General features: G+C 51.3%; 2 long non-coding RNA genes across 2 annotated transcripts; both read right to left on the reverse strand.

Moving 5' to 3' along the window:
* Positions 1-13,247: 13,247 nt before the first annotated feature.
* On the reverse strand, positions 13,248-19,346 carry LOC123354715. The gene is made up of 5 exons (XR_006574841.1): positions 19,287-19,346; positions 17,597-17,739; positions 15,739-16,062; positions 15,023-15,141; positions 13,248-14,435 (listed from the first exon to the last, which is right to left on the reverse strand). It is a non-coding gene; the product is annotated as an uncharacterized LOC123354715 (long non-coding RNA).
* A 6-nt stretch (positions 19,347-19,352) lies between these two features.
* LOC123354717 lies at positions 19,353-20,785 on the reverse strand. Its single transcript, XR_006574843.1, has 3 exons — positions 20,602-20,785; positions 19,951-20,140; positions 19,353-19,412 (listed from the first exon to the last, which is right to left on the reverse strand). It is a non-coding gene; the product is annotated as an uncharacterized LOC123354717 (long non-coding RNA).
* Between the last annotated feature and the right edge of the window lie 2,355 nt (positions 20,786-23,140).

The raw sequence follows: 23,140 nt of genomic DNA on the forward strand, positions 1-23,140 counted from the left end.
AACTCAACAGCTGGAGTCATCCTCCTCCATCCAACCTTCTGCTGCATAGGACACACTGTTTGTGGACCGAGAAAAGACCAGACCCTAAAAATGGGGACCTTGTCTCCCTCGTAACCACAGCAGGTCAGGAATCTTTCCTACAAACCGAGCCCCAGCTAATGACAAGTCTCAGCCTGGAAGCAGGTGGGCCGTTACCAGAGTCCTCCCCAAACCAGACACTTATCTCACTGATGGTGACGGCTGCTCCACTCCCAGATCGACGGCATCGACAACACTTGTGGTCTCACGGCTCTTGGTGCTTTCCATCTCACAACGGGGGTGGGCTCTTACCCTTCACTTCTTTCTCCGTGGTACTAAGCACAACACAAGAGGGAAAAACAGAAGTTATCATTGGAATCTGCAGTGTTCTGTACGTGGTTGTTCTCCCATCTCCCATTACACCTTTATAGCTCCATGGAGTCATGAAGAATCCCCTAGCTACCACCTGAGCTGGAACAAGAGTTGTACCAGGGAAAGAATTGTGCCCAAGCCTGGATGGGGTCCAGTCTGAGGAAAAAAACCTACTGAAGCATCTCTGAGGGTGAGATTATCTGTGTACAGTTTGATTAGACATAGATTTGCGCTTTTTAATTCGCTTGGTGACTCACTTTGTTCTGTCTGTTACTATTTGGAACCACTTAAATCCTACTTTCCGTATTGATAAAATCACTTTTTACTTATTAATTAACCCAGAGTTAACCTGGAGGGGGGGCAAACAGCTGTGCATCTCTCTCTATCAGTGTTATAGAGGATGAACTATTTATGAGTTTACTCCGTATAAGCTTTATGCAGGGAAAAACGGATTTATGTGTGTGTGTACACCACTGGGAGTTGGGCATCTGAGTGCTAAAGACAAGCACACTTCTGTGAGCTGTTTTCAGGTAAACCTGCAGCTTTGGGGAAAGTAATTCAGACCCTGGGTCTATGTTGGAGCAGATGGGAGTATCTGGCTCAGCAAGAGGGTGCTAGAGTCCTGAGCTAGCAGGGAAAGCAGGGGCAGAGGTAGACTTGGCACATCAGTTGGCAGCTCCCGGGGGGGGGGGGGGGGGGTCTGTGATCCAACCCATCACAGGGGCCGTCACTGCCCAAAGTTCTATTGGCGTGTGAGATGCCGCCCTCCCTCTCCCACCCACCGTACATCAGCCCCACTTGATGAACAGAGTCAGAGTCAACTCCCACAGTCACCCCCACCACTACCAATGGAGGATCTAGTACCCATCATGCTTCTCTTCCCCCTCCCAATGCCCCAGTGGGATGCAGGCTCTCCAGCCCTAGACTGTGAGCATCCACCATTGCCCATGTTCTATGCAAGGAGACAAGGAGAGAGACAGAAATAGAGCGTGCACATGTTGGCCAACATATGAGAGCCGAGATACACATACAGGAAGGAGGCAAACTCAGCACCTGTAGTCACCTTCCTGGCTCTCCACAAAGAGTTATCGCACTTTGGGAAGACTCCATAGCACCTGACAATTCCTTGAGAGGGCACAAAGGATTCCCCCGAGCTTATCGTGCCCCCGTGAGATGCTGAGACCTTTCCTCAGGGGCCCTCCCCATACTCACAAATTCTCTCCACTGACAAGAGTATTTGCAGCCCTCCCTCACTACTGAACTTCAGCAAGTTTCCATTTGCTCTTACTCTGCAGATCATTGTCCAGCTTCCATCCCTAGGGATGGGCTCCGGGTGGCTGCTCCTTCTTTGGTCTCTGCCACAGGTTGGCCGATCTCTCATCTGACCAATCTCAGTATGACTGAAAAGAGAAAGAGAGAACACTTGTAAGCTAGGTCACCACTTGAGCATGCAAGAAAAACTGAGATACACGTCACTGGCTGCTGCTCCCTCCTTCTTTATTCTTCTTCAGCTTACCCAGGGCCTAAAATACTCACCACTCGTAAGGAGCTACAGCCCTCCAGGAAAGGGACAATCCCAGACCACTGCCAGCCACAGCCAGAGCTGGACCTTCCCCAGGACCCATCCCATGGATAGGAGAAGCATCTCTCTGCTCTCCACGAGGCACCTCACTCTGCAGATACTGGATAGAGAAATATCATTTCACAAAAACACGCTCCTGGCTCCTCCAACATTACAAGAGAGCTCCTCAGCTCCACTGCAAAGTGAAACAGCTAGATCGTGCAGGTCTGCTTCCTGCAGATGCTCCGCTGCCCTGGAGCAGCCCTCCGCAAGAACAGCAAACCACCTATGGAAGAGCCATCACTGCCAAAAACACTATAGGTGCACAAGGCCTTCCAGTACCTGCCTCAACTCTCGCACCCACTACCCTGCATGATTTTCATCCCTTCCTACTTCTTTATGGCTCCCGAGACCTAGCCTGTGGGGATGCATCCTAGCACACCTGCCCATGTCCTATGAAGGGAGACACCACAAGGAGAGGCAAGGACAGACACAGAGAGAGAGAGAGAGAGAGAGAGAGAGAGAGAGAGAGAGAGAGAGAGAGAGAGAGTGTGTGTGTGTGTTGGCCAACACAGTAGAGAAGAGAGCGAGGGGAACATGGGAGGAAGGCAAGCAACTCATCACATGGAGTCATCCTCCTGAATCTAACCCTCTACTGCAGAAGACACACCGATCCTGGCCAGAGACTTGAGCAGTCCCTGAAAATGGGGACCTTGTCTTCCTTATAACCGCAGCTAGTCAGGAACCTTTTCATACAAACCCAGCCCCAGCTAACGGGGTTTCCCTACCTAGATGCAAGTGGGCCGTGAGCAGAGCCCTCACCAAACCAGTCACTTATCTCACTGACAGTAGCGGCTGTTCTGATCCCAGTTAGACAGCTTTTTCATGGCATCAACAAGGCTTGCAGTCTCATCGCTCTCGCTCGCTTTTCATCGCATGAGGGCAGTAGACTCTGACGTGTGACTTCTTTTTCCTTGGCACTAAACCCAGCACAGGGGAGAACAAAGTAAATTAGCATCTCTGTCTGCAATGCCGTGTAGTCTCTTCATTTCACAGCTCCTGTGTTCCATGGCTCCGCCCTGAACTACTTTACACCTGCAACTAGAAGGGACCCATTGTAACTGCACCCAAAATAGTCACTTTGCTCAGTAGACTCTTGTCCCTTCCCCAGTTTTAATCCCAAAGAGCCTCATACCCAACTGTGACCAAGTGGGAATGTTCTGAATGTTTTCTCTGAATACTGCATGTGTGCCTCAGTTTCCCCTATGCCTTTCTTAAATATCTAGGTGTGGGGGATCAGGGTGTATGATTTTTGCAGAGCCTTAGAGGGCCCCAGTGATACTGTCTGCATAGAGAATGGCCGGCACTCTTTCCTGGCAACTAACAGCCTGGGCCTCTCCTCTGCAAAGGGGCCAACTGAAGGTGTCAGAGAACAGAGAGATCTGGTGACCTCCTGGCCCGGGAAAGGGAGAAAGGCCAGAGAGGAGGGGCTGGAGAGTCTCCAATTGAAGCTGGCTGGGAAAATGGAGGGGATCCCAGACGGGACTCTGGCTTCCCTGAGCCCCCACAAAATGGACCTAACTGAGGAGGTCCTGTTGTCTGTACCTGCAAGACCTGTCTTGGACTGTGTCCAGTCGTCTAAATAAGCCTTCTGTTTTACTGGCTGGCTGAGAGTCTTCGTGAATGGCAGGAAGCCGGGGGTGCAGGGCCTTGTCTCCTCCAATCTCCATGACATCAATGAGGAAGGACATGGCCTGAGAAGAAAACTACAGCGAGTACAGATAAGAAATTCAAAGCACTGACCTCTTACTCACAGCCAGTTATTCAGAATGCAGAAAGCTGAGGACTGTTCACGTCTCCTTATAAGGATGTCCAGGCTGCTCAGATGCACCTCTGCCAGTTTCTGCTCCGGCGAGGGCTCCTGGACAATTCCTCTGCAAGAGCAGCTGCAAAAGCCAAGTATGAGCCATCACAACACAAAGCTCTATTGGTGCTTGAAATCCTGCCCTCATCCCTGTCTCCCTCTTCCATCCCATCTACATCAGCCCCACTCGATGAACAGAGACTGAGTAAACGCAGACAGTCACCGCTCTACTTTAGCACTCACTGCCCCTCATGATTTTTCTCTGCTCCTACTGCTCCATGGCTCCCAAGACCTAGCCTGGGGGGATGCACACTGAGCACCCCTGCCTGTGTCCTATGAAGAGAGATGGCACAAGGAAAGCTAAGGACAGAGAGAGACAGAGAGCGTCAGAGAGACGGTGCGTGTTGGCCAACATATTAGAAGAGAGAGAGAGAGAGAGAAAAAAAACATAGGAGGAAGGCACGCAACTTGCCACCTGGTGTCATCCTCCCGGATCTAACCTTCTGCTGCAGGAGACACAAAACTACTGGACATGATCACCCCCTGAAAATGGGGACCTTGTCTCCCTCATAACCTCTGCTGTTCAGGAACATTTTTTTTTTTAAATAGCCAGCCCCAGCTGATGGGGCATCGCTACCAGGAGCCAGATGGGCCGTGAGCAGAACCCTCAGCAAAACAGACACTTATCTCAGTGACAGTGGCAGCTATTCCGCTCCCAGATGGACGCCTTTTTCATGCCATCAATAATTCTCCAGGTCGAATCGCTCTTGATCACTTTCTATCGCATGACAGCAGTAGACTCTGACGTGTGACTTCTTTTTCCTTGGTACTAAACCCAGCAGAAGGGGAAAAACAAACAAGTTACCGTCTCTGTCAGCAATGTCACATAGTCTCTTCATTTCATATCTCCCGTATCCCACAGCTCCGCCTTCAACCCATCCTCCATTACTACTTTACACCTGCAACTAGAAGTTACTTTGCTCAGGAGACTCTTGTCCCTTCCCCAGCCTTAATACCACAGTGCCCGGTACTCAACGAGGAAGCACAGGGCCTGTAAACAGAGCCGGCTCCAGGCACCAGCTGAGCAAGCTCGTGTTTGGGGCAGCACACTCTACGGGGCGGCTTCCGCCCAAACCTAGGACAGCACAGCTGCTTTTTGTTGTTGATCTTGTTGTCTGCTGTTCCAGCCGTCCTGTAGGGGCGGCGGCGTGGAGGAGGGGAGCGCCCTGCAGCAAGCTCAGCAGGGCAGCCCGCGTCCTTCCCTCCCCGCTGACCGGAGTGGAGCGGAGCCCTCCCGGCAGGCGGCGCGGCAGTCAGGGCCGCGGGGTAAGCGGCCCGCTGAAGTGCAGGCTGCCCCCCTTTTCTCTCCCCCTCCCCCCCCGCTACCTCCTCCATTAGACCGGGCACGCACTCTGCAGCACAGAGTCCCCGGCGCCGGTCGCCCTGTCGGGGTTTTTGTTTTGTTTTTCCTCTGCTTTGCCGGCCGTGTCGTTTCTCCCCCCGCCCCCCCTTTGCCACTCCAGCCGCGCCATGTCCCCCGCACCAGCTTTGCTGCTCCAGCGGAGCCATTTTTTCCCCCGGTTTTCCTGCTCCCGTGGCCCCGCCTGAGCCGGCCCTGCCTGTAAAGAAAACTACAGTGAGTAGAGGTGAGGAATTGAAAACACTGACCTCTTACTCACAGACAGTTATGCAGAATTCAGAAAGCTGAGGACTGTTCATGTCTCCTTAGAAGGATGTGCAGGCAGCTAAGCTTCACTTCTGCCACCCTCTCCTCCGGCTAAGGCTCTTGGTCGATTCCTCTGTAAACTAATAAAGCCAACCAAGAACTATCACTACACAGAGCTCTATGAATGCCCTCATCCCTGCCTCCCTCTCCCATTCCATCTACATCAGCCCTACTTGATGAACAGAGATGGAGTTAACACCGATGGTCACCACTCCACTCTACTATCCACTACCCAGCATGATTCTCATCCGCTCCTACTTCTTCATGGATCCAGGAGACCTAGCCTGTGGGGATGCACACTTAGCACCCCTGCCTGTGTGCTATGAAGGGAGACAGCAGAAGGAGAGGCAAGGACAGAGAGAGAGTGTGTTGGTCAACACTAGAGAAGAGAGAGAGAGAGAGAGAGAGAGAGAATCATGGGAGGAAGGCAAGCAACTCACCACCTGGTGTCATCCTCCTGGATCCAACCTTCTGCTGAGGAGGGAACACAGCTACTGGACACAGAACTGAGGACCTTGTCTCCCTCATAACCAAAGCTAGTGAGGAACATTTTCTTATAAACCTAGCCCCAGCTGATGGGGCGTCGCTACCAGGAGCCAGGTGGGCCGTGAGCAGAACCCTCAGCAAAACAGACACTTATCTCAGTGACAGTGGCAGCTGTTCCGCTCCCAGATGGACGGCTCTTGCCTGGCATGAGCAATGCTCGAGGTCTCGTCGCTCTCGCTCGCTTTCCATCGCATGAGGGCAGTAGACTGACTTCTTTTCACTTGGAACTAAACCCAGCACAAGGGGGGAAAACAAGTTACCTACCATCTCAGTAGGCAATGTCTCATCGGCTCTTCTTTTCCCCTCTCCCACATGGTGGAGCTCCGCCCTCAACTCTCTTTCCATCACACCTTTAGCACTACAGCGAAAAATGAGTCTGTTGCACCTACACTTCAAATAGTCACGTACCCAACGAGGAAGCACAAGGCCTTATGACAGCAAGTACAGAGAAGGAATTCAAAGTACAGACCGCTTACTCACAGCCAGTTATGCAGGAGACAGAAAGCTGAGGACTGTTCGTGTCTGCTTAAAAGGATGTCCAAGCTGCTCAGGTCCACTTCTGCCTCTTCCTCCTCCAGCTAGGGCTCCCGGACTATTCCTGTGCAAGAGCAGCTGCAAATACCAAACATGAGCCATCACTACACAAAGCTCTGTTGATGCTTGAAATCTTGCCCTCATTCCTGCCTCCCTCTTCCATTCCGTTTGCATCGGCCCCACTTAATGAACAGAGACCGAGTTAACAGCGACAATCACCGCTCCACTCTCACACCCACTGCCCTGCATTATTTTCATCCCCTCCTACTTCGCCAGGCTTACCGAGACCTGGCCTCTGGGGACACACAGCTAGCTCACCTGCCTGTGTGCCATGAAGGGAGACATCAGAAAAAGAGGCAAGGACAGACTGACAGAGTGTGTTGGCCAACACTAGAGAAGAGAGAAAGAAACACGGGAGGAAGGCAAGCAACTCGCCACCTGGAACCTACCTTTTCTGCAGAGGACTCATCGCTTGTAGCAGAGAAATGAGCAGACCCTGAAAATGGGGACCCAGTCTCCCTCATAACCACAGCTAGTCACGAACATTTTGTTACAAACCCAGGCCCAACTAACAGGGCGTCCCTACCTGGAGCCTGGTGGGCCGTGAGCAGAGCTCTCACCAGAACAGACACTTATCTCACTGACAGCAGTGGCTCCTCCGCTCCCAGATGCACGGCTAATGCTTGATTTCGACAATGCTCGTGGTCTCGTCACTCTCGCTCCCTTTCCATCGCATGAGGACAGTAGACTCTGACCGTGACTTCTTTTTCCTTGGTACTAATCTCAGCAGAGGGAGGGAAACAAAAAAAATTAGCATCTCCAACTGCAATGTCACGTAGTCTCTTCATTTCACGTCTCCTGTATCCCAGCCCTCCGCCCTCAACCCATCTCCCTTTACTACTTTACAATTGCAACTGGAAGGCACCCATTGTAAAGGCACCCATAAAAACATAAGAATGGCCAAACTGGCTCAGACCAACGATCCATCCAGCCCAGTATCCTGGCCATTGCCAGGTGCCCCAGAGGGAATTAACCCAACGGATAATGATCAAGTGATCTCTCTCCTGCCATCCATCTCCACCCTCTGACAAACAGAGGCTAGGGACATCATTCCTTCCCCATCTTGGCTAATAGCCATTAATGGACCTAACCTCTACGAATTTATCTAGTTCTCTTTTAAACCCTGTTATAGTCCTGGCCTTCACAACCTCCTCAGGCAAGGAGTTCCACCGGTTGACTGTGCACTGCGTGAAGAAGAACTTCCTTTTATTTATTTTAAACCTGCTGCCCATTAATTTCATTTGGTGGCCCCCTAGTTCTTATATTATAGGAAGTAAATATATTTTTCCTTATTCACTTTTTCCACACCTCTTGTGATTTTTATATACCTCTATCATATGCCCCCTTAATCTCCTCTTTTCCAAGCTGAAAAGTCCTAGCCTCTTTAATCTCTCCTCATATGGGATCCATTCTGAACCCCTAATCATTTTAGTACGCCAGTATATCTTTTTTGAGATGAGGAGACCCCACATCTGTACACAGTATTCGAGATGTGGGTGGGCCATGGATTTATATAAGGGCAATAAGATATTCTCTGCCTTATTCTCTATCACTTTTTTAATGATTCCAAACATCCTGTCTGCTTTTTTGACTGCCGCTGCACACTGCGTGGACATCTTCGGAAAACTATCCACGATGACCCTAAGATCTCTTCCCTGATTAGTTGTAGCTAAATTAGCCCCCATCATATTGTATGTATAGTTGGGGTTATTTTTTCCAATGTGCATTACTTTACATTTATCCACATGAAATTTCATTTGCCATTTTGTTGCCCAATCACTTAGTTTATAGGAACTTTTTAAAGTTCTTCACAGTGTTCATTGGATTTAACTATCTTGAGCAGTTTAGTATCATCTGCAATCTTTGCCACCTCACCTTTCTCCAGATTATTTATGAATAAATTGAATAGGATCCGTCCTAGCATTGACCCTTGGGAACACAACTAGTTACCCCTCTCCATTCTGAAAATTACCATTAATTCTTACCCTTTGTTCCCTGTCTTTTAACCAGTTCTCAATCCATGAAAGGATGTTCACTATTTTTCAATGATAACTTTATTTACATATGAGCCTTTGGTGAAGGACCTTATCAAAGGCTTTCTGGAAATCTAAGTACACTTTGTCCCAAAATAGTCACTTTGTTCAGGAGATTCTTGCCCCTTCCCCAGCCTTAATCCCAGAGCCTTGTACCCAACGAGGAAGCACACAGCCTGTGAATAAAAGTACAGCGAGTACAGATGAGGAATTCCAAGCACTCACCGCTTACTCACAGCCATTTATGCAGGAGGCAGAAAGCTGAGGACTGTTCACGTCTGTTTAGAAGGATGTTCAGGCTGATCAGGTTCACTTCTGAGTCTCTCTCCTCCGGGTAGAGTTCCTGGACAATTCCTGTACCAGCGCAGCTGCAAAAGCCATGCATGATCCAGCATTACACACAGTTGTGAAGGTGTGTGAAATCTTGCCCTCATCTCTCGCTCCCTCTCCCATTCCATTTACATCAGCCCCACCTGATGAACACAGACCGACTCAAAACCGACAGTCTCCAATCCACTCTCATCCCTTCTACCCCACATACTTTTTGTCCCCTCCTACTTCTTCATTACTCCCGAGACCCAAGCCTGTGGGGAGCACACCTAGCACACCTGCCCATGTGCCATGAAGCAAGACAGTGCAAAATGAGGCAAGGACAGATTCAGAGAGAGTGTGTTGGCCAACACACAGAGAAAAGAAAGGAGAGAGATTAACACGGGAGGAAGGCAAGCAACTCCTCACCTGGAATCATCCTCCTGGATCCAAGCTTTTCTGCAGAGGACATACCGCTTGTGAACAGAGAAATGAGCTGATGCTGAAAATGGGGACCTTGTCTCCCACATATCCACAGCTCGTCAGGAACATTTTGTTACACACCGAGCCGTAGCTAACTGGGCATCCGTACCTGAAGCCAAATGGCAAGCGAGCAGAGCCCTCACCTAACAAGACACTTCTCTCACTGACGGTGACGGCTGCTCGGCTCCAAGCTGGACGGCTCTTGCCTGGCATCAGTAATGTTCGCTGTCTCCCCGCTCTTATTTGCTTTCCATCGCATGAGGGGAGCAGACTCGGACCCTCCACTTCTTTTCCCTTGGTACTAAACCCAGCACAAGGGGGAAAAACAAATCAGTTACCATCTCAGTCAGCAACATGCATAGTTTCTTCTTCTCGCATCTACCGCACCCCAGGGCTCCATCCTCAACCCTCCTCCAATTACAGCTTTAGCACTACAACTAAAAAGCAGCCCACTGCACCTACATCCAAAATACTAACTCTGCACAGGAGACTTGTACCTCTCCCTCATCGCACCGTGTTCAGCGAGGAAATTCACAGCCTCTGAACAAAACTGAAGCCACTACAGATGAGGGATTCCAAACACCGACTGCTTAGAGTCACATGCTTAACAGCCTCACCTGACTCTCAGCACGTTAATTGGAGTCGCGTGTTCTCATTAGCCTGGAGCAGCCCCTGCTCTGGTCACTCAGGGAACAGAAAACTATTTATCCAGAGGCAGGTTTATCTCCCTTCTACTACTCTGCTGTTCCCAACTGACCTGGGTCTATCACAGCAGATACTGAATAGAGAGAGATTTCACAAAAACACACACCTGCTCCTCAAATATCACGAGAGCACTCCTTAGCTCCACTGCCAAGTGAAAAACATCTAGATTGTGCAGGTCTGGCTTCTCCAGATGCTTCTCCTCTGTCTGGGGCGGCTCCATTGGCCTTGCGCGGGCCTCTGCAAGAACAGCAAACCACCAATGGAAGAGCCATCACTGTCCAACATGCTACCGTTTGCTAGATATTTTACAATACCTGCCTCCACTCTCGCACCCACGACCCCACATAATTTTCATCCCCTCCTACTTCTTCCTGGCTCCTGAGACCTAGCCTGTGGGGATCCACACCTACCCGTGTCCTACAAAGGGAGAAAGCACAGGGAGAGGCAAGGACACAGAGAGAGAAAGAGTGTGTGTTGGCCAACACAGTACAGAAAAGAGAGAGAGAGGGAGGGAAACGCAGGAGGAGGGGAAGGAACTCGCCAGCTTGAGGCATCCCCCTGGATCCAACCTTCTCTTGCGGAGGACACACTGCTTGTGGATGGAAAAATGAGCAGCCCCTGAAAACGGGGACCTTGTCTCCCTCGTATCCACAGCTAGTCAGGAACCTTTTCTTACAAACCCAGCCCCAGCTAACAGGGTGTCTCTACCTGGAGTCAGATCGGCCGTGAGCAGAACCCTCAGCAAAACAGACACTTATCTCAGTGACAGTAGCATCTCCTCGGCTCCCAGATGTACAGCTCTTGCCTGGCCTGAACAATGCTCACAGGCTCGCTGCTCTCACTCACTTGCCATCGCATGAGGGCAGTAGACTCTGACGTGTGACTTCTTTTTCCTTGGTACTAAACCCAGCAGAGGGGAGAAAAAGAAAAAAAAATAGCATCTCGGTCTGCAATGTCGCGTACTCTCTTCATTTCACATCTCCTGTATCCCACAGCTCCGCCCTCAAACCATCTCCCGTTACTACTTTACACCTGCAACTAGAAGGGACCCATTGTAACTGCACCCAAAATGGTCACTTTGCTCAGGAGACTCCTGTCCCTTCCCCAGCCTTAATACCACTGTGACCGGTACCCGACGAGAAAGCACATGGCCTGTGAAGAAAACTACAGCAAGTACAGATAAGGAATTGAAAGCACTGACCCCTTACTCACAGGCAGTTGTTCAGAAGGCAGAAAGCTGAGGACTGTTCATGTCTCCTTAGAAGGATGTCCAGGCTGCTCAGATCCACTTCTGCCAGTTTCTCCTTGGGCTGGGGCTCCTGGACAATTCCTCTGCAAGTGCAGCTGCAAAAGCCAAGCATGAGCCATAACTACACGCAGCTCTATTGGTGCTTGAAATCTTGGCCTCATCCCTGCCTCCCTCTCCCATCCCATCTACATTGCCCCACTCGACGAACAGAGACCGAGTTAACACCAACAGTCACCATTCCACTTTAGCACCTACTGCCCAACATGGTTTTCGTCCCCTCCTACTACTCCAGGGCTTCCAAAACCTAACCTGTGGGGATGCACACCTAGCACACCTGCCCATGTCCTAAGAAGGGAGACAGCATAAGGAAAAGCAAGGATAGAGAGGGTGTGTGTTGGCCAACGTACTAGAGAACAGAGAGAGACAGAGAAACACAGGAGGAAGGCAAGCAACTCTCCACCTGCAGCCATTCTCCTGGATCTAACCTTCTGCTGCAGAGGACACACTGCTCCTGGCCAGAGAACTGAGCAGCCCCTGAAAATGGGGACCTTGTCTCCCTCATAACCACTAGTCGGGAACCTTTTCCTACAAACCCAGCCCCAGCTAACGGAGCATCGCTACCAGAAGCGAGGGGGCCATGAGCAGAGCAATCACCAAAATAGACACTTATCATTGAGAGTAGCAGCTGTTCCACTCCCAGTTGGACAGCTTTTCCGTAGCATCAATAGCTCTCGCGGTCCGATCACTTTTGCTCACTTTCCAAAGTATGAAGGGAGTAGACTCTGACGCCTGATTTCTTTTCCCTTGGTACTAAAGCCAGCACAAGGGGAAAAAAATTAATTACCATCTAAGCAGGCAATGTTGCGTTAGCTCTTCTTTTCACCTCTCCCACACGGCGGCGCTCCGCCCTCAACGCTCTTCCCTTGACACCTTTAGCATTTCAGCCAAAAAGCAGCCCTTGCAACAGCACCCGACAGTCACTCTGAACAGCAGACTCTGGCCACTCCCCAGCCTTAATACCACGGAGTCCTGTACTCAACGAGGAAGCACATGGCCTGTGAACAATACTAGAGCAAGTAAAGATGAGGAATTAAAAGTATCAGTTTTAAACAAAATTTAATACTGTAACCAGTAATGATAATTGTGAAGCTTGGTTGAGGTGGTGCAGTCAGAGGGTGGGATATTTCCCAGGGAATGCCTTACTGCTAAATGATGAACTAGCACTCAGCTGAGCCCTCAAGGGTTAACGCATTGTTGTTAATGTAACCTCACACTCTACAAGGCAGCACGAATGGAGGGAGGGAGGGGAGACAGCATGGCAGAGAGAGACAGAGACACACCCTGTGGTGGTGGTGGGGGGGGGGGGAGAGAGTGAGAGATGCACATTGCCTTTTTAAGTAGGTCAGGAAGTTGAGACAGCAGCTGCAGGCAGCAGACTCTCTCCACCCTGAGCCCTGTCCTGTCCCCACCCTGCTCTAGATGGACAAGGGGTAAGTGGGGGGTAGGAGTAGGGGGAGGCGGACACCCTGACATTAGCCCCCCTTTCCCCTCTCCCCTGCACAGCAAGCAGGAGGCTCCGGGGAGCAGCTCCAAGGCAGAGGGCAGGAGCAGCACATGGCAGTGGGGGGAAGGGACAGCTGAACTGCCAGCAATTGATAGCCTGCTGGGTGGCTGCCGCACAGGGAACTTAGTGGGGCGGGGAGCTGATGGGGGGCTGCCGGTCCACCCTGGTTCCAAGCCCCCACCAGCGAGCTGAAACCGGCTGCTCTTCCTGCAAGGACTGGATAAACCAGGCAGCTGCCAAGCAACGTTATAAGGGAGCATTGCGCAATGTTACACAAGCATGCTCCCTAACTGATCAGCAATGTAACAACGTTAACCGGGGCGACTTTAAGTGAGGAGTTCAGTGCTTTGAATACAGTATCGCTTAGTCACAGCCAGTTATGTGCAAGGCAGAAAGCTGAGGACTGTTAAGCTCTGCTTAGAAGAATGCCCAAGCTGCTCAGGTCCACGTCTGCCACCTTCTCCTTCGGCTGCTGCTCCTCCATGATTCCTCTAGAAGCACAGCTGCAAAAGCCAAGCATGAGACATCACTACATACAGCTCTATTGGTGCGTGAAATCCACTCAATGAATACAGACCGAGTAAACACTGAGTCACCGCTCCATTCTCACACCCACTGTCCAGCATGATTTTTCATCCCCTCCTACTTCTTCATACTCCCGAGACCTAGCCTGTGGGGATGCACAGCTAGCACCACTGCCCATGTCCTATGAAGGGAAACAGCACAAGGAGAGGAAAGGACAGAGAAAGATAGACACAGGGAGAGAGTGTTGGCCAACACATTAGAAGAGAGAGAAAAAAAAAAAAACAGGAGGAAGGCAAGAAACTGGAGTCATCCCCTTGGATTGAACCTACTGCTAGCAGGGCTGGCTCCAGGGGTTTTGTCGCCACAAGCAGCCAAAAAAAACAAAAAACAAAAAAAGCCACGATCGCGATCTGTGGCAATTCAGCGGGAGGTCCTTCGCTCCTAGTGAGGGACTCTTCACCGAATTGCCGCCGAATACCTCTAAGTGCCGCCCTGCTCAGGAGTTGCCGCCCCAAGCACCTGCTTGATAAGCTAGTGCCTGGAGCCAGCCCTGACTGCTAGAGAGGACACACCATTTATGGACAGAGAAATGAGCAGCCCCTGAAATGGGGACCTTGTCTCCTTCCTAACCACAGCTACTCAGGAACCTTTTCTTACAAACCAAGCCCCAGCTAACGACAAGTCCCAGCCTGGAGGCAGGTGGGCCGTTAGCAAAGTCTTCACCGAACCAGACACTTATCTCACTGATGGTGACGTCTGCTCCACTCCCAGCTCGATGGCATCTGCATAGCCTGGCATCAACAACGCTCACTGTCTCACGGCTCTTGTGCACTTTACATCTCAAAACGGGGGTGGGCTCTTACCCTTGACTTCTTTGTCTGTGGTACTAAGCACAAGAGAGAAAAACAAAAGTTATCATCGGAATCTGCAATGTTGTGTAGGTTCTTCTTCTCTCATCTCCCATTATACCTTTATAGATACAATTAAAAAGAACACAATGCACACACAAACTGTGTAACTCCTCGCCAGAGAATGCTGTCAAGCTTAAGCTTAATGGGGTTCAAAAAAGAACTATGTAAATTCATGGAGGAGAGGTCCATCAACAGCTATTAGTAAGGATGGGCAGGGATGGCGTCCATAGCCTCTGTTTGCCAGAAGCTGGGAATGGGCAACAGGAGATGGATCACTCGGTGATTCCCTGTTCTGTTCATTCCCTCTGACCGAAGCCACTGTCCCAAGGGAGGATACTGGACTACATGGACCTTTCATCTGACCCAGTATTGTTATTTTTACGTTTGTATGTTAAGCAGCACCTTGCACCTGCATCCAAGAGAGTCACTGTGAAGAGGAGACTATTGTCCCTTCCCCTGGTCTTAATCCCACAGAGCCCCATGGCCAACGAGGAGGTTCATGGCTTCCGAGGAAAACTAGAGTGGTACGGATGAGGAATAGAGGCCGTAATTGTTCACTCACAGCCAGTCATGGAGAAGGCAGAAAGCTGAGGACTCTTCCTCTCTGCTTACAAGGATGTCCAGGCTGCTCAGGTTCACTTCTTCCAGTTTCTCCGCTGTCTGGGCTCCTGGACGATCCCTCTGCAAACACAGCATGTAACCCAAGCAGGAGCCATCACTGCGCAAAGTTCTATTGGTGTCTGAGATGCCGCCCTCCCTCTCCCATCCACTCTACATCAGCCCCACTTGATGAACAGAGTCAGAGTCAACTCCCACAGTCACCCCGGCCACTACCAATGGAGAATCTAGTACCCATCATGCGTCTCTTCTCCCTCCCAATGCCTCAGTGCGATGCAGGCTCTCCAGACCAAGCCTGTGAGCATGCACCACTGCCCATGTTCTATGCAAGAAGACAGTACAAGGCGAGACGTTTTAGAGCATGAGCTTTCGTGGGTGAATACCCACTTCGTCAGAGGCATCCGACGAAGTGGGTATTCACCCACGAAAGCTCATGCTCCAAAACGTCTGTTAGTCTATAAGGTGCCACAGGACTCTTTGCTGTTTTTACAGATCCAGACTAACACGGCTACCCCTCTGGTACTTGACTACAAGGGGAGGGGGGGGAGGGAGAGAGAGAGGGAGAGGGAGAGGGAGAGAGAGCGAGCGCATACTGGCCAACATATTAGAGCTTAGAGAGAGACAGACAGGAAGAAGGACCAACTCAGCATCTGTACTCACCTTCCTGGTTGCAGGCCACTGCTCAGAAGAACCCGCTCCTCTCTGTCCTGGAAGATCAGCAGCTTAGAAGATAGGGATATTCTCCTCCTGCACCCACAACAAGGAGGAAAACCAAACCCACCTAAAGGGACGCAGCCGTCTGTACTCAGCCTCTACCCTGCATTAATCTTGGGCTTTAGCCGTGCCCCTAAAAGTCGTGAAGTGTAGTTATGCAGGATAGACTGTTCATGTCTCTTTAGAAGAATGTCCAGGCTGCTCACGTCCACTTCTGCCAGTTTCTCCCGGGGCTGGGGCTCCTGAAGAACAATTCCTGTGCAAGTGCACCTACAAAAGCCAAGCATGAGCCATCACAACACAAAGCTCTAATGGTGCTTGAAATCTTGCCTGCATCCCTGCTTCCCTCTTCCATCCCTTCCACATCATCCCCACTCAAACAGCGACAATCAACATCCGCAGTCACCGCTCCACTCTACCGCTCACTACGCTGCATGATTTTCATCCCCTCCTACTTCTTCATAGCTCCTGAGACCTAGGCTGTGGGGAGACACATCTAGCACTCCTGCCCATGTTCTATAAAGGGAGACAGCACGAGGAGAGAGAGCGAGAGAGGATGTGTGTTGGCCAACACAGTAGAGTAGAGAAGAGAAAGAGAAACACAAGAGGAAGGCAAGCAACTCACCCCCTGGAGTCATCCTCATGGATCTAACCTTCTTCTGCGGAGGACACACCGATCCTAGCCAGAGAACTGAGCAGCCTCTGAAAATGGGGACCTGGTCTCCCTCATAACCACTAGTCAGGAACCTTTCCCTACAAACCCAGCCCTAGCGAACTGGGTGTCTATACCAGGAGTCAGCTGGGCCATGAACAGAACCCTCAGCAAAACAGACACTTCTCAGTGACAGTGGGGTCTGCTCAGCTCCTAGATGAATCACTCTTGCCTGGCATGAACACTGCTCGCAGTCTCATCCCTCTCTCTCACTTTCCATCGCATGAGGGCAGTAGAATCTAACATGTGACTTTTTTCCTCAGCACTAAACCCAGCACAGAGGAGAAGAACAAAGTAAATTAGCAGCTCTGTCTGCAATGTCGAGTAGTGTCTTCATTTCACAGCTCCTGTGTCCCATGGCTCCGCCCTCAACTACTTTACACCCACAACTAGAAGGGACCCATTGTAACTGCACCCAAAATAGTCACTTTGCTCAGTAGACTCCTGTCCCTTCCCCAGCCTTGATCCCAAAGAGCCTAAACCCAACTGTGACCAAGTGGGAACATTCTGAATGTTTTCTCTGAATACTGTGTGGGTGCCTCAATTTCCCCTACGCCTTTCTTAAATATCTAGGTGTGGGGGATCAGGGTGTATGATTTTTGCAAAGCTTAGAGGGCCCCTGTGATACTGTCTGCATAGAGAATGGCCGGCACTCTCTCCTGGCAACTAACGGCCTGGGCCCCTCCTCTGCAAAGGGGCCAACTGAAGGTTTCAGAGAACAGAGAGATCCGGTGACCTCCTGGCCCGGGAAAGGGAGAAAGGCCAGAGAGGAGGGGCTGGAGAGTCTCCAATTGGAGCTGGCTGGGAAAATGGAGGGGAGCCCAGACAGGGCTCTGGCCTCCTGGGCCTGTCCCCCAAGATGGACCTAACTGAGGGGGTCCTGTTATCTGTACATGCAAGACCTGTCTTGGACTGCGTTCCTGTCATCTAAATAAGCCTTCTGTTTTACTGGCTGGCTGAGAGTCTTCGTGAATGGCAGGAAGCCGGGGGTGCAGGGCCTTGTCTCCACCAAACTCCATGACACCAATGAGGAAGCACACGGCCTGAGAAGGAAACTACAGTGAGTACAGATAAGAAATTGAAAACACTGACCTCTTACTCACAGCCAGTTATGAACAGTCCTCAGCTTTCTGCATTCTAAATGTCTCCTTAGAAGGATGTCCAAGCTGCTCAGATCCACCTCCTCCAGTTTCTGCTCCATCTGGGACTCCTGGACAATTCCTCTGCAAGCGCAGCTGCAAAAGCCAAGCATGAGCCATCACTACACAAAGCTCTACTGGTGCTTGAAATCCTGCCCTCATCCCTGTCTTCCTCTTCCATCCCATCTACATCGGCAACACTCAATGAACAGATACCAAGTGAACACCATCAGTAACTACTCCACTTTAGCGCCCACTGCCCCACATGATTTTTGTCTCCTCCTACTTCATTGCTCCTGAAACACAGCCTGTGGGGTGCACACCTAGTACGCGTGCCCGTGTGCTATGATGGGAGATAGCACAAGGAAAGGCAAGGACAGAGAGAGAGAGAGAGAGAGAGAGAGAGAGAGAGAGAGAGAGAGAGAGAGAGAGAGAGAGTGTGTGTGTTGGCCAACATACTAGAGGGGGGAGAAAGACAGAGAGAGAGAGAAACACGGGAGGAAGGCAAGCAATTCGCCACCTAGAGTCATCCTCCTGGATCTAACCTTCTGCTGCAGATGATACACCGCTCCTGGCCAGAGAACTGAGCACCCCCTGAAAATAGGGACCTGGTCCAGGGGCAACTCCAGGCCTCAGCATGCCAAGCGCGTGCTTGAGGCGGCATGCCGCAGGGAGCGCTCTGCCAGTCACCGGGAGGGCAGCAGGCGGCTCCGGTGGACCTTCCGCAGGCGTCCCTGCGGAGGGTCCGCTGGTCCCGCGGCTTCGGTGGAACATCCGCAAGCATGCCTGTGGGAGGTCCACCGGAGCCGCAAGACCGGCGACCGGCACAGCGCCCCCCACGACGTGCCGCCGTGCTTGGAGCGGCGAAATGGCTAGAGCTGCCCCTGACCTGGTCTCCCTCATAACCACAGCTAGACAAAAACATTTTCTTACAAACACAGCCCCAGCTAACAGGACATCTCTACCAAGAGCAAAGTGGACTGTGAGCAGAGAAATCACCAAAACAGACACTTATCCTCATTGAGAGTGGCGGCTATTCTGTTCCCAGTGGGACAGCTTTTTCGTGGCATTAATAATTATCGAGGCCCTCTTGCTCTCACTTGATTTCCATTGCATGAGTGCAGGAGACTCTGATGTGACACCCAGCGGGGTGGGAGGAGGGGGAGATGAAAAAAAATTAGCACCTCCCTCTACAATTATCAGAGGGGTAGCCGTGTTAGTCTGGTTCTGTAGAAGCAGCAAAGAATCCTGTGGCACCTTATAGACTAACAGACGTTTTGCAGCATGAGCTTTCCTGGGTGAATACTTGCATCTGAAGAAGTGGGTATTCACCCACGAAAGCTCATGCTGCAAAACGTCTGTTAGTCTATAAGGTGCCACAGGATTCTTTGCTGCTTCCCTCTACAATGTCGCAGTCTCTTCATTTCACAAATCCTGTATCCCACGGCTCTGCCCTCAACCCATCTCACATTACACCTTTAGCATTACAACCAAAAAGCAGCCCTTGCGCCCGACATAGTCACTCTGGCCCCTCCCCAGCATGAATCCCACAGAGCCCCGTACCCAAAGACGAAGCACACGGTCTGTGAAGGATACTACAGCGAGTACAGACGAGGAATTGAAAGCACTGACTATTTACTCACAGCCAGTTATGCAGAAGGCAGAAAGATGACCACTATTCATGTCTCCTTAGAAGGATGTCCAGGCTGCTCAGGTCCACTTCTGCATATTCTCGCCCATCAAGGGCTCCTGGATGATTCCTCTTCAAACTAATAAAGTCAAGCAAGTAACATCACTACACAGAGCTCTACTGGTGCATTTAATCTTGCCCTCATCCCTGCCTCCCTCTCCCATCCCATCCACATCCGCCCGACTCGATGAACAGACTGAGTCAACATCCACAGACACCGTGCCACTCTAGCGCCCACTGCCCTGCATGATTTTCATCCCCTCCTACTTGTTCATAGCTCCCGAGACCTAACCTGTGGGGATGCACACCTAGCACGCCTGTCCATGTGCTATGAAGGGAGACGGGATAAGGAGAGGCAAGAACAGAGACAGAGACAGAAAGAGAGTGTTGGCCAACATACTAGAGAAGAGACAGACAGAGAGAGAAACATGGGAGGAAGGCAAGCAACTCGCCACCTGGAGTCATCCCTCTGGATCTCACCTTCTGATGCAGAGGACATACCGCTACTGGCCAGAGAACTGAGCAGCCCCTGAAAATGGGGACCTTGTCTCCCTCAAACACAGCTAGTGAAAAACACTTTCTTACAAACACAGCCCCAGCAAATGGAGCATCCCTACCAGGAGCAAGGTGGGCCGTGAGCAGAGCAATCACCAAAACAGACAGTTCTCATTGAGAGTGGCGACTGTTCCACTCCCAGTAGGACGGCTTTTCCTTGGCATCAGTAGTTCTTGAAGTCCCATTGCTCTCGCTCACTTTCCATGACATGAAGGCAGTAGACTCTGACACGTGACTTCTTTTCCCTTGGTACTAAACCCATGACAAGGGGAAAAAACAAGTTACCATCTCAGTGGGCAATGTTGGGGAGGCTCTACTTTTCGCCTCTCCCACACAGTGAGGCTCTGCCCTGAACCCTCATCCCATCACACCTTTAGGACTACAAGTAGAAAGCAACCCTTGGAATGAGACCTTAAAACAGTCACTCTGCACAGCACACTCTGGTCACACACACCACACCTGTGGGGAAAAGCATGTTTTTGGCTTGTAACTTATTGCTTCTCATTGCCTCTGCTTGCTGGAAGCAACAAGCTAAGGGGGGCGAGAGTCAGGGCTGCACAGCGGGCCCACCACAGTCCCAGACTGCAGACGCCAGGAGAGATCTAGAGACTCTGGTCCCTTCAAGCCTTAATCACACAGAGCCCCATAGACAATGAGGAAGAAAATTGCAGTGAGTACAGATGAGGAATTCCAAGCCCTGACCTCTTACTCACAGGCAGTTATGCACGAGGCAGAAAGCTGAGGACTGTTGATCTCCACTTAAGAGGATTTCCAGGCAGCTCAGGTCCACTTCTGCCAATTTTTCCTCCGGCTGCCGCTCCTGGATGATTCCTCTGCAAACGCAGTACGTAACCCAAGAAAAAGCCATCACTACACAAAATTCAACTGGTGCATGAAATCTTGCCCTCATCCCTACCTCCCTGTCCCATGCCATCCACATCAGCCCCACTAGAGCAGAGACTCAGTCAACACCCACAGTCACCACTCCACTCTAGCACCCACTGCCCTGCATCATTTCGGTCCCCTCCTACTTGTTCATCGCTCCCAAGACCTAGCCTGTGGGGACGCACAGCTACCACACCTGCCCATGTCCTACGAAAGGAGACAGGACAAGGAGAGGAAAGGACAGAGAGAGAGAGAGACACAGACAGACAGAGAGTGTGTTGGCCAACACATTAGAGGAGAGAGAGAGAGAAAAACGTGAGAAGAAGTCAAGAAACTCACCAGATGTCATCCCCCTGGATCCAACCTTCTGCTGCAGAGAACACACTGCTTGTGGACAGAGAAATGACCAGCCCCTGAAAATGGGGACCTTGTCTCCCTCGTAACTACAGCTATTCAAGAACCTTTTCCTACAAACTCAGCCCCAGCTAACGACAAGTCCGGGCCTAGAGGCAGGTGGGCCGTTACCAGAGTCCTCACCAAACCAGACACTTATCTCACTGATGGTGACATCTGCTCCACTCCCAGCTTCATGGCATCTGCATAGCCTGGAATCCACAACGCTCACTGTCTCACGGCTCTTGGGCGCCTTCCATCTCACAATTGGGGTGGGCTCTTACCCTTCACTTCTTTCTCCGTGGTACTAAGCACAACACATGAGGAAAAAACAGAAGTTATCATCGGAATCGGCAGTGTTGTGTAGGTTCTTCTTCTCCCCCCATCTCCCATTACATCTTTATAGATACAATTAAAAAGCACACAACGCACACTCAGCCTTTGGAGCTCCTGGCCAGAGAATGCTGTGAAAGCCAAGACTATAATGGGGTTCAAGTAAGAACTAGGTACAGTAACTCCTCACTTAACATTCTCATTATGTTCTTGAAAAATGCGACTAAGTTAAACGATGTTAAGCAAGTTCAATTTCCCCATAAGCATGAATGTAAATGGTGGGGGGGGTACGCTGCAGGGAATTATTTTTTGCCATACAGTATTTAAAGTTTATTAGAGAATATTTAAAAATAAACGATACAAACTGTTTGAAGCGTCAGTTATTGTGTCATTGGGGGTAACATACAGGTTGTAGGGGGGTGTTAGCGTTTTGGTATTGGACGGCATATACATATACACAGTCTGTCATGTCCCCAATGCGGGGTATACGGTGGGTGAGTTCAAGGTACAACCAGCAAGCAGTGAGGGTACATCACTCATACAAACAGGTTATGGATAGTCATGGGCATGAATAAATGAGCGGACTGGGTAATGATGACAGGATGACCCTCACAGGGCAGAGTTCAGTTTGGTTGGTTCAGGGCTCAGGGGATGAAGTCCAACAGGGGAAGTTTACACAGGTCACTTCAGCCTTATGGGTGCGTGAAGTCACGCCGGTTCACTCTTGGTATTGACGGTGGCCGGTGACGTGCTCTGTGTAAATGTCTCTGGACCACCGAATAGCGTCCGAGATCATTAGGCATCTCATGAGCCGCGCATAGCGACAGCCCACCCCACAGGTCCGCAGCACGCGTTCATTAAGGGGGTCCCAGGCGCCCAAGGCCCCAACGATCAGAGCGTCGGTGTGGACCTCGTAGCCCTTTGCTCGCAGGGTGTCAGCCAGGGGAGCGTAGTTTTCGAGTTTGCGGGCTCAGGCTTGGCGGAAGGCCGTGGTCCTATTCTCGAATGGGATCGTCACGTCGACGAGGATGATCTTTTTCCGGTCCTCATCCGTGATGACGATGTCCGGGCGCAACAGGCTGTCGGTGCCGGGGATGGCGCGATTGACAGCGATCTCTCCCAGGTGCGGGGCGATGGCCTTCACCAGGCGGTCCTGGAAGGCGTTGTGGTGCAGCTGCCAGGCTCTGCCGTGGGGCCTGCAGCTGCACAGGACGTGGGGCAAGGTCTCCATGGCGTACCCACACTTCCGGCAGCGTTTGTCCGGGTTCCCGTGGCGGATGGCTCCGTTGAGGGGGACACAGTTCAGCCGGGCGCGGTGTATGAACCGCCAGTCAGCGAAACGGATGAACCTGCCTGAGGGGAGGAAGTGGTTGCTGGAGTCCCACTTGCTGGTGACCTCGAAAGCCTTGCCCTGGTCCGGCTTTTTCTTCAGTGTGTCCAGGTAGAGCGCGCGGACGGCGGCCTTCAGCGACCTTTCCAGCACGCCTCTGGCTCCGGGGCCGACGATGGTGTTACCCTCCGTCCCGATATGTGGCACCAGGACTCCAAGCTCCCGCCGTTCCTCGCTCCACACCCAGCGGCAGCCCAGTCACTTTCCCAGTCGGCGTGTGGCGTTGCGGGCGCGGGTCCACAGCGAGGCGA

The sequence above is a fragment of the Mauremys mutica genome, chromosome 22 (genome assembly GCF_020497125.1).
Source record: "Mauremys mutica isolate MM-2020 ecotype Southern chromosome 22, ASM2049712v1, whole genome shotgun sequence".
NCBI lineage: Eukaryota > Metazoa > Chordata > Testudines > Geoemydidae > Mauremys > Mauremys mutica.